Source organism: Lissotriton helveticus, chromosome 2_1, assembly GCF_964261635.1.
Source record: "Lissotriton helveticus chromosome 2_1, aLisHel1.1, whole genome shotgun sequence".
Taxonomy (NCBI): Eukaryota; Metazoa; Chordata; class Amphibia; order Caudata; family Salamandridae; genus Lissotriton; species Lissotriton helveticus.
Window position 1 is genome coordinate 1,431,320,698 of NC_136059.1, and position 12,479 is coordinate 1,431,333,176.

At 46.5% G+C, this 12,479-nt stretch overlaps 1 long non-coding RNA gene across 1 annotated transcript in view; it reads left to right on the plus strand.

The window, feature by feature from the left end:
- LOC144819784 (uncharacterized) overlaps positions 1 to 12,479 on the plus strand; it is a 297,913-nt gene that overhangs the window by 254,141 nt on the left and 31,293 nt on the right. Inside the window, exon 2 of the long non-coding RNA XR_013607565.1 lies at positions 7,944 to 8,036. This is a non-coding gene — a long non-coding RNA (uncharacterized LOC144819784). The remainder of the gene's footprint in view (positions 1 to 7,943; positions 8,037 to 12,479) is intronic.

A 12,479-nucleotide genomic window follows, 5' to 3' on the forward strand; every position in this document is an offset into this window, starting at 1 on the left:
TCCAAGGATCTTACATTTGGTCGGACCTGATAACAACTTCAACTTAACCCCACACTCACACAACACTCAAGCAATTCTGCTAGACCTCACACCAGTATCATACAACACACATACTATGTATAAACCAATGCCACACACAACCCTATTGATACTCACCCCTCCACTGTAACCGTCACTCTCTTCTGAACTGCTGGAATTCGCCAATCCTTTGAGTCGGAACATAAACTCTAGGAGCGAATGTTTGAGGTTTAATGAATCTAGATTCGTTTTTCCCTACCTCCCTTTACTTCATAAAGGAACCATCTTCGCTCTGCTACCATCTGAAAACGCTCTAATCTTGTTGATTGTCTCCCTTGGTCGGTGGACCTTTTCCTGTTGCTCGAGAGGTAAGAGGGATACAAATACATTACATATCTCAATAACACTGTAACCAGTTAGTCAAATAACAAAACTAGAACTGCTGATAAAAGTTAATGTGTTTTACTACAAACTCAGAATTAAAGTGATATAAATGAGTCTCAAAAGCATATTATGGAAATGTAGATTCACAAGAATAAGTCCAAATCTCCTGATGAAATTCAGTCTAAACAACAGGAAGCACACCAAAAACTTGGTGGGTGCAATACAAAAGATGAGAAACAAAATCCGTAAGTTTATTTGCAGAATTAGATCCTCCTGCCTAGTCATCAGTATCTCTAATGAAATCAAGCTTACACTACTTTATGATAGCTTCAGGGAATCCCTGGCCAACTATGGGATGCAAGGAACAGATGTCAGTATTGTGATGTCGTGACTTGTGACAACACCGGCACGTCATGACATGAGGTCATGTGACCCCTAGTTAATAAAAGTAATGGGACGCGCTCATGTCGGCCAGTTGGCGATGGAGGCGAACCCCATAAGGTCAACCACGAACCAGGTCTCCAGTGGTTATTAAAATATAAGTGTGCCCCAGCCTGCACCTCATTGTGCACTGCAAGTGTTGGTGCTGCCCATCGTGCCCGACACAAAATTTGGCGACGAGGGTGGGCGTGCCCTCACACCTTGGTGAGGTGGGCGCGAGCATGTCGTTCTGCTCGTGGCGCTCGTGCTCCGACGATCGGCGCCGTCTTTGCCCTGGCGCCTGGAGACCCGAGTGTCACTTCCGTCCTGTGCGATTGCTGTGGCCCGGCGTGGCCGATAAGGTGAGGCTGCCGCTGCCCCCCGCCTGGAGTATCCACCTGCCGCGAGGCCCAGTGACACGGCAGGTGTGCGGTTTCTGTGTGGTGCCGCCCACGTGGTGCTCCGGCGGCCGGCAATGCCCTGACCACTCGGTGGAGCGCGAGGCTGCGGGTGGCTGCCCACCCAACTTCTGAGTTGGCGTGGGGCGCACCGGTTCCCCTGCCAGCGGGAGTGCCGCTACGAGGTGGAGAAGCCGGGAGGCCTCGGCGCAGGCCTCTGCACGGTATCGGAGGAGGCTGCGGTCCAGGCCCCGCCCCATTTAAGCCTCGGCCCGTCCACAATACACACAGCAGAGAGCTGCTGTTTGGACACAGCCAGCACCAAATAGTCAAGACCAGCACACGTACGAAGGGGTGCACCTAACAATTGTGGAGGCAGGTTATGCTAGTGAGTGACGCAACAGGAGGAAAGCAGGCGAGTGACCAGCCCTGGGTGCTGACATGCACACGTGCTCTTATTAGGGACATCCCGAGGCCGCACAACCTGGCCCTGTGCGCTTGCCCTACTACCGAGAAGCCACCTGAGTGCTCAGGAGGGGGTGGAGAGCCAATCACAGGCTAGGGACACTGGCAGACTCCGGTACATTCCGGTAAAAACACAGTCAAGAGGTCTGGATCCTGAAGCATGTCGCAAATTCCACCTATAGGTCCCTACATTGTAGAAGGATCGCCATCCTCCCTTGCGCCCAAATGGAAAGATTGGGTAGATCGTCTTCAAATTTTCTTTGAAGCCACCAAGGTACACAAAGATCAGAAAAGAGCAATGCTGTTGCACCTAGGAGGAAAAGACATACATAACATTGCCAAGACACTCATAGAAGCCACACCAAAAAACCACCACACATTAATCAATGCGCTCAATGGGCATTTCAAGCCGATGGCCAACCAGGACTATGAGAGGTTCATATTCAGACAAGCCCGAAAACTTTCAGATGAATCATTGGACACGTATCATGCAAGGCTGAAGAATCTGACCTCAACGTGCAGGTTGCAGGACAAGACTGAAGAGATAACGGGTCAAGTAATTCAGGGGTGTGCCTCTGCCAAACTTCGGGAATGCATCCTAGAGGAGTCTGGCAAACCCCTCGTGGACATCCTAACCCTGGGATGCACCAAGGAGCTATCCAAACCCCGAGCAGCTTACATGGAGGCGGCCCTCCAAGTCCCTGTGAAAACTGAACCAGTTGACGCCTTGACAACCAAGCCCGCGACGCGGGGGAACAAGAAAGGCTCCCAGCGGGGACGGCCAAAACATGTGGATACTGCGGCGGCCTACCACACCAGCCAGCTGAGTGTCCAGCAAAAGGGAAAGATGTTCTGGATGTGGGCAATTTAATCATTTTCAGAAGGTATGCAGAGCCAAAAAATACCGCAAGCCACGACAGATGGTTGACGCGGTGCCGGAGGGAGATAAAACACCAAGTGATATGGACGAGGATGAGGAGGAAGAGAGGCTAGTCCACAAGGTGAACATGATTGGTACCGCCACTAGCAAAGCGCGACTCCTACCACAGTGCAACATCCGTGTAGGGGCTCAGGAAGTCATGGCGGTAGTAGACACTGGGGCCACCAGTAACATCATGGCAGCCGCCCTTCACCGGACATTGCGCCCCGCACCCACGCTACATCCGTCAGCCATCACGGTGTTCGCTTATGGCCAAGACACCCCTCTGAAGATCCTGGGGAGCTTCAAGACATCGCTGGCTCATGGAGAGTGGACTATCAACACCAACGTATACATCACCGAAGACGGCCAAGGCATGCTCCTAGGGTGTCGGGCTGCAGAAGACCAAGGGGTAGTGACATTAGCCTTCAGTGTGTATCATAAGTCCATACAGCACCTGCTAGAGGAATTCTCCGAAGTATTTAAGGGCATCGTAAGGTTCAAGGGGAAAGAAGTTCATCTGCATGTTGACCCCAAGGTTCAACCTGTCGCCCTACGACACTGAAGGATAGCGTTCCACCTACGGCCACAAATTGAGGAGGAACTGAAGAAGCTGCAGGCGGCTGGAATTATTGAGAGAGTCACCGGTCCCACGCCGCGGGTCTTCCCCATCGTCGTCACGTGGAAACCAAAACAGCCTGGCGCGGTGAGGATCTGTGTTGACATGCGCCTACCAAATCAAACGTGAGTGCCACATTACCCCGACAATTGATGATCTCATTGGAGAAATGGCTGGAGCCTGCTGGTTCTCCAAATTAGACTCACGGTCAGGATACCACCAACTAGTCCTTGATGTGGCGTCACGAAATATCACCACATTTTTGACTCACGTGGGGTTACGACGTTACACTCGACTGAGCTTTGGAGTATCGAGCACCAGGGGTAATTAATGTAAGTGATGACATCATGGTGCATGCCAAAACATTACCTGAACACAACTCCCGTCTCACACAAGTGCTGCGATGGCTGCGAGACGCTGGTCTCTCGTTACATAGAGAGAAGTGCGAATTCCTAAAGCAAAAACTTCAATTATTCGGCTATACATTTTCCACGGAGGGAGTCAACCGGGATCCATAAAAGGTGCGGGACATCAAAGATGCTGTGGCCCCTGCCAGCGTGATGGAAGTTCGCAGCTTCCTTGGCATGATGAACTATTGCGGTAGGTTCATCAGAGACCTTACAACCCTCACACTGCCGCTACGAGAGCTTACCAAAGACTCTATTCCATGGAAGTGGGGTCCGACTCCAGATAAAGCATTCAAAGACATTAAAGATGCCCTTTCGGAGGGGACAACTTTGGCTTTCTTTGACCCTGAGAAAATGACCCAAATTGCTGTTGATGCAGGCCCGGTGGGCCTAGGGGCTGTGCTCTTGCAGAGACAACGTCAGGAGGAAGGTTGGGCCCCTGTGGCGTTTGCAAGCAGGTCCCTCACCGAGACTGAGCAAAGATATTCACAAATAGAGAAGAAGGCCATTTCCATCCACTGGGGGTGTCGCCACTTCCACTTATATGTCTACAGAAAGCCGTTCGTGGTCACAACGGATCACAAACCTCTTGTGGCCCTATTCGCAGGGACATCCACAAAGCCTCCGCCAAGAATCGAGAAATGGATGCTCCAACTCCAAGATAATAATTGTAGAGCGGAATACCAACCAGGCTCTCGCAATCCGGCAGACTACTTGTCCCGACATCCCAGGGCAGCCACTGACAAAGCGATGGAGGACACTGCTGACACTGAAGAATATGTTAAATGCATAACAGCTCGTTCATGTCCAATTCCCCTGTCCATGCGGGATCTATCCGAGGCCACAACAAAGGATGAGTGCCTACAAAAAACCAAACTGATTCTGCAAAATGGAAACTGGAATAAGGCCAAAGAGGAATGGAAAATTCTAACCACTCCGGCTCAGCGGATTATGGACACCCTATATCACGTGAGAGATGAACTCACTGAAGACCCGACCGGCTGTCTGTTAAGATGACATTGTTTGGTTATCCCCACGTCATTCACGGACCAATGTGTACAGTTGGCCCACGTGGGGCATCAAGGCATGGTAAAAACCAAATCACGACTTCAAACCAAGGTGCGGTTCCCATTAATGGATGTGTTGGTGGAGAATACTGAATGATCTTGCTCTTCATGTCAAGTCACCGGAGACATGCCTACTCCTGCTCCAGTCATCACAGAGCCTCGGCCAAGGTCACCGTGGTCCTGCGTCAGCATAGATTTTGGCAGACTGCCTGATGGTCGTCACACCGTAGTGGCTATTGATGACCACTTCAAATATCCTGAGGTGGAAATTGTAACTTCTCCCAATGCCGCTGAGGTGATACCCAATATAGAAAAAATCATGGCCACCCATAGACTGATACAAGAGTTGCACACTGACAATGGGCCTCCCTTTAAGGGACAAGAACTGGCTGTATATCTCATGGCCCTTGGTATCCGCCATCGGTGAATTACCCCTCACTGGCCCCAAGCCAATGGCAAGGTAGAACGGTTCATGAGGACTCTTCACTAAGTAATCAGAATTGCACTTGACAAGAAGCAATCTATAGAACTGGCCATATTCATTTTCCTCCGCAGCTACCGTCAAACTCCCCACACCACAACTGGAGTAGCCCCAGCTCACTTGTTGATGGGTCGAGTAATCACCAATTCCATACCTCATCATCCTCAATGGCAACCGCAGAACCCTGATGACCCTCGGATTGATGCTCGTCGCAGCAAAGCGTATGCCCAAGTGAGTCACCGATGAAATGCACAAACTAGCAGGATTAAAGAAGGCGATCTAGTGTTGCTCAGGAATCGCTCCTCTACTGGTAAATTCCAATTTCATATGAAAAGATGCCCTGGACTGTGGTCAACTTTAAAGGGACCAGAATCATCGCAACTCGAGGGCGGGAGACCGTGGCCAGCAATATCTCCCACGTCAAGAAGTTTCACTCTGAACTGTTGGCGTTACCTTCTACCCGGTCAGAAACTGAGGACAGTCACAGTGGAACCGTGGAACCCGTCTCTGTGGACGAGGAGTGTATCCCTGGTAGGCTGGATAATTCCTGGCCTGGTGACACCTGCTGTGCGGAGGGTGAAAGTACTCCGGCTCTGTTGGAGGAGGACCGCTGCAAGACTGCTCCAGAGACTGATGTGATTTCTTCCTCGGGGCGAGGTCAGTCCCAGTACCAGCTACGGAGAAATCCTGAACGGTCGTGCCGATTGAAGGACTATCTCACGTAAGACTGTTCTATATATGTGCATCTAATTGGCTGAGTGTGCCCCGGGTGGGTCCAAGCTGTATTATTCAAAGTTGCAATCTTTGTTGTTATGTTTGTTTTGATCATTGTTGGGGAGTAATGTGATGTCGTGACTTGTGACGACACCGGCACGTCATGACGTGAGGGTCATGTGACCCCTAGTCAATAAAAGTAATGGGACGCGCTCACGTCCGCCAGTTGGCGACAGAGGCGAACCCCATAAGGTCAACCACCAACCAGGTCTCCTGTGGTTATTCAAATATAAGTGTGCCCCGGCCTGCACCTCATTGTGTAGTGCAAGTTTTGGCGCTGCCCATCGCGCCTGACACAACAAGTATGACGGAGTCTTTCGTAAAAGTACTCTAAGCTTAAAGGCATAGCATGAAGCTACACAGAGAGAGGAATCGCATACGAGGACTGTAACTCGTGAAATCCTAAAGGTCTTTGCTCTGTAACTAACAACACAACATCTATTAACACCCAAAGCATTAAAGGTTACTAGTGTTATTACATTTCCAATACTTTTCTGTCGTCCCATGTAGAATTTAGCAACATTCGGCTCTTCTCCCACACTCTTGACCAAGCTCATTCGATTGTCCTTAAGCATCCCTTCTCCACCATGAGAACTCATCTCCCACCTTTTTAACACATCTTCCTTTTGCCAAGACATTCCTCTTGTACCTTACTATCGCTACAACAAAATAGCGCTCTACTTTCACCACCTGCAAAAGAGAGAACATTCAAGCAGAACAATTCTCACATCAAAGTTAAACAGTGAAATACAGAAGCTTCAGGCCCTTATTCACGCAAATTTAGCACAGCAATTAGAGTACAAGTAACACTTGAATATAGGTGCATACACTTCTATAATTACTACACATATGTAAATATTATATGGAAAAAAACATGGTTCCATATGACTGCATGTTACATTCTAAAGCAGACATATAGCTATGAACAAGAACCTCCTTCTCATAATAAATCTTAAGCATTACTGTGCACACTTTACATGTTTTAAGTCTCTGCATCAAGGCCACAATCTCCGCACTTGGGCTGAAGGCTATGCACTCGGGGAAGAAACATATTAATCAGACTTACTAGTAAGTACATACACCTGAAGTCAATTAATGATACCTGAAACTCATTACAGTCATACCACGTAAAGTAGCCCACATCCAAGACTCTGTTTCTTCCACACTCATTCAACTACCAGGTTTCTCCATGTGCTACCTGGCTACTCTTTTTGCTACCTGCCTGCTCCCTTCCAATTTCCCCCTGTCTTTTTAGGAGGAAGAGGAGTTTTACTGAGGAAGAGACTGAAACAATAATAAGATTTGTAGTGGCAAACTTACATGGCCTGCCCCCATATATGACTAGTGAACAAAAAGCAAGCATTATGGCAGCAGTTGGCAGATAGAGGCACTGCATTGGAGAAGGATGTCATGACTGTGTGCAATATAAAAAAAGGTGACAAAATGAGAGGAGACGGGTGAACAAGAAGTTCACTAGGATAGATGTGGCTAGAGCTCTACATGGTGGGCTAACTGAATCCTGTCTCTGTCTTACCTGACTTGAGAAGGACCTCCTCTCTCCACTGTGCACACTCACCTGCTACATGGGCTGGCTGTGACAGACAACCGACCGTATTATGGCACCAGGTAACACATTAAGCACCAGCATCCATTCGATATGTAAATAAATGTTTTCTTATTAGCAATTGTTACAATGGAAGGTACTCCATGATTGGTCTATGACCTTATAGTGGTTTGTACTCTAATGTGTTTAATTTCCCAGAATTATATGTAAAGTAAATTCAAGGTTCAGTTCTCATCTTCAGTCAAAGTTGTCATTGTTCTACCTGTGACATAATTTACAAGTTATTACTGGATCATGGAATTTTCCTTGTTTGTGCTTCCATCACACCTGCATTGTATATTGTACTACATAGATATGTTCATATATGAAAATAAGCATAAATTGTAGTATATGTGTTTATTCTGCTGTGTTACATTTCAACATACAGCCACCATGAATCGTTCCAGTGGGGTAGAAGTTCATGAACCTGTAGGTGGTGGATGTCAAGGTGCAGGTCAACCACGATCATCAGCAAAAACTGGTAAGCAAACGTTAACAAAAACTGTGTTCCATGTTGTTCCGAAATTGTATACAATCTTTTGATGTGTTTTGTCACGTTCATTATTTGGTGTACAACATATTAACGTAACTGGTATACGTTTGACATGTTAAATGGTTTTTTTTTACATTTTAAATGTTCTCATACCCTAAGAGGCCCTTTGAGGTTGGCCCAGCTCACATCTCAGGCAAGAGTGATGTCTGCTCTTAGCACTGATATCACAACTGGTCAAATGGTAGACGCTGGTAAGTTCACAAATTAACACTTTCCTGAATTAATGTAGGAAATATTAGCAGTATTTTTCTTGTCAAACAGCTGTTGTCAACAAGCTCAATATGCACGAATATGGTTTAAAAGATTTGAAGCCTCAATAGCGTCATTTAATTTGAGTTTATGATCCTACATTTCTATTGAAATTTTTATGTATTTCACAAAAAAATTATATTGTCTATTCTAAAGAGAAGTCACATCAAAATCACTTTAATCGATTAATTAAAATTATAAAAGTTCATCAAACATGTTACATTTCAATACAAATTGGAGACCAAAAATGGTTAAAAATGACAAGTATCATAAAAAGGAAAAACATCTATAAAATATAAATATTATAAAAACGGGTATAAAATATTATCAAGAGAAAATCTGTACGGGGCTTCTTATTTTCTTTTTTCTAGCAGCTGCCACCAAAAAACTTGCAATGTTAAAAATAACCCATGGGGTGTCCAGTAGCTGCAGGTACATTATGGCTGGTTTGAACTGGAGAAGCCCTTTACCTTTTAAAAGTGGTAGAATAAACTTTTTTCTAGGCATCCGAGTATGAGTCACAAAACAGTATAAAGTGTGCAGTATTTTGAATGGAGCTGTGATCACACTCGCAAAAAGCGGCCTCCTCTGGTTTGGTCCAGATCAGATAATTCCCCAAGATTAAATGAATCAGGTTAAAACGAAACCTTGTCAGTAGCCAGCGATGAAACGGCTTGGATACTAGCCTTAAGTAATGTTCTATTGAGGGGGATGTGATTTAAAGAAAATGAGCCCTAGCGGTAGGTTTTTGTAATTCCGTGGACTCACGATCCTGGGCCATTAGTTGTAAAAAATTAGTTTTTACCCAGCTAACATCACCTTTGGTGATAAGGTCTGGCTTCAAATACAATTCAGGCCGCCCTAGTTTAACAAACATGTTTTTTATATAGGTAAACCAGGGTATTGCGGAAGCTCTATCCAGGAGCAAACAGTCTTTTAGGATCTGGTGATTCAAGCTGAGTTTAGGGTTCAACCAGGTTTTAACCCAACAGATTAGAGGGGCCAGGTTTATCAGGTCAGAAACATATCCCATCCCCAACTCTTGATGTACGGCAAAAGTGGATGAGGATTGGGGGATAGAAAGAAGGGATCGAAAAACTGTATTCTCGACCAACTGAATCCCCTCTACATTCTTGTACCCCCATATAGCAGCTCCATAGGTTGCTACTGTGATGCATTTAGCTTTGTAAACTTCCAATACCGCCTCACAGGGCTTGCCACCCAAGCGCCGCGCAAAGCTTTGGATAGCAGATGCCGACCTACTTACACTATTTCTTTTAGCTACGAGTTGGGGGCCCATGAACCCCTGTCGTCAAACAGGACCCCCAAGTAAGTAAAAACCTTAACACTGGTGACGGCTGACCCCATACAATGGAAGGTTCTGACTTTATCTTTATTGGGGCCCATAGTTAAAACATGAGATTTAACTATATTAACGACTAGGTCCATGGAGCTCATGAAGTCACCAAAGGAATTCAGGAGTCCTTGCAGACCTAGGGGGGTACGAGCTATTAAAACTGCATCGTCCGCGTATAGGAGGACCGGAATGGCTTGGCATCCTACACGCGGAGTATCCAGCGTTGCTTCTCCTAGGGTTTTGTCAAAGCTATTAATATATAATGTGAAAAGCAGAGGGGCCAGGATGCACCCCTGGCGCACTCCTCTACCTGATTTAAAAGGGCAAGTACAATTACCATCATGAGACACTCTTACTCCCGCATACAAATCCTGGTGAAGGTCAGCTAAAAAGTGCACCAGGCAAGGGTCTAGCCCCATATCTAAAAGGATAATCCACAGCCTTGATCTGTTGACCAGATCAAAGGCTGTGGATAAATCCATAAAGCCCAGGTACATCGAACCCCTAGAGGCCAAGGTGTACTTGCAAAGCAATAGATACGGGTTCAGGCACTGGTCCGTTGTGCCCCTACCGGCTTGAACCCATATTAAGATTCAGAAAGGATCCCCCTCTTAGTCACCCAGTCTGAAACCCTATCCAGAATTACCTTCCCCAGGATTTTAACAGCAGAGTCGATTAACAAAATAGGTCTGTAACACCTTGGGTCGCTTCTCTGCCCTTTTTTGAAAACAGGGATTATGATCGCTTTGGACCATGACTTTGGAACCCCTGGGTAACGCTAGCGTTAAATACATTATTAAGTATATTAGCCCAGAGATCGATGTTACTTTTATAAAAATCTACAGGGACCCCATCGGGTCCGGGGGCCTTTTTACAAGTGGAGTCCTTAATAGCCTTCTTAACATCCTGGACGTTAAAGACTAGAGCGGACTGAGGAAAAGTACGAGGGGAATCACAGGAGGATACAACCCCCTGTTTGCTGGCATAGAATTCTTCGAAATGAGTCACCCACTCATCCTCCGGTATCGTAATATCAAGGGCCCCATTTTCATCCCCCGTAAACAATGGGTTGTTAATAATGGACCAAAACTTAGAGCTGTCTTTAAGGGCCTCTTGAGTAAATAAGGCATCCGAGGCTGCCTTTTTAACCTCTTTTTTTCGTGTCTAAATAGCTAATTTGTATTCTTTTCTGAGACGAGCTACAAGTATTTTATCCCGTGGGGCCGATTCAAGGATTTAATTAGATTTTGGTGGGCCCTTGTACAATTTTGATCAAACCACCATTTTAACAACTTTGGTTTAGTGCTAGTGGGTATGGTGAGGTCTATAGCAACCTGGGTGCAAATAGTTTCGAAGGCTGCGATAGTATCCCTACCTATTAAAAGAGGGTCATAACACTTGCTGATTTCCGCCTCGACTTTGTGGTTTAAGCTCTCATGAAAATGTTCCGGAACCATTTTGGTCCATTTCAGTTTCCTCCCTTGGTCTCTGGGAACCACAGTGTTAGGGCCCGTTAAGGTGGATGTCATGACCTCATGGCAAAAACCCTTATCCAGCATTAGGATCACTGGATTGTGGTCACTAAAGGGGGATCGGGTCGCGTTATATCTGAGGGTAATCCCCAGGAGTACAGGAGATATAAAGATGTAGTCAATAATAGTTTCACTGCCTCTGACTTTCGAAAGTGGCAACCCGTTCGGCATTATCGAAAAAGCCGGGCTCATAGAGGTCTGCTTGTAGAAGGAGTTCCTTCAGAGCCGCCCCCCCAGCCGTGTGTTCAAAATGAGATAAAACAGAATAGGGGGGCCATTGGGATCTTTTATCCGGCAATTAAAGGTGCATAGATGAGTATTAAAATCTCCCATGAGTATGATGTTGAGAAAAGTGATTTGTTGCTCTTTATATTACCTACTGGCGGTCGCCAGTAGGTAGTTATAGTTAGGATCTACTTTCCATAGGAAATCCGCAACATTCTATTAGGAATAACTTTAGTGCCGGTGGACGAATCTTCACGAATTTCTCAAAGAAGATGGCCCGCTCCGCTCTGCTCCTTCCCTGAAAGTTTGGGGGGGATTCGTCAAGTGGGGGCTGAGATAAAAGGGGGGTCCCAAAACATGTTTTCCCCATGTTAATTTCCATAGGGTGGTTGGACTCACTTTTAGCCCGAACGGCTGAATGGATTTCCACCAAATTTGGCAAAATTGTAGGGACTGGTAGCGCGATGTGCCTTTGCTATGTCTCAAGATATGTGTTCCAGTGGATTTTGAGTAATTTAGGTTCAAAAAAATATATATGTCTATAAGCGCGCCCCGGTACGCGCACCAGGGCGCGTACCAGCACGCTACGCGAGTTCGCGAACGGAAAGCTGATTGGCTCTCGGGTATCTGTAAACATTCCAAACAGTCCGGAGCGGCCGCCATCTTGTGTCTCGGTAGGATCAAGACACAAGAGGTGGCAAAAACAAAGGGGGAAATGACTAAAAGGGGGTAGAGTAGACCCCCCTGACCCCCTAGGTTTGATGTGGGGGCCATAAAAGGGCCCCGCGGGGCAAAAAAAAAATAAAAAAATCGATTTTCGCGGGGGGAACGCCCGGTACGCGCACCGGAGAGCGTACCGGGCAGCGTACCATGGGGAAAACCCAGTGAAACAGTAAAATAATAATTTAAAGTTCTTAGAGGTAGGGTAGCTCTGAATAGAGTTGTTGTGTTGTGTGGGTGATTTAAGTACCAACATGTAGGTACCAATGCAGAGTCTTAAATTCAATG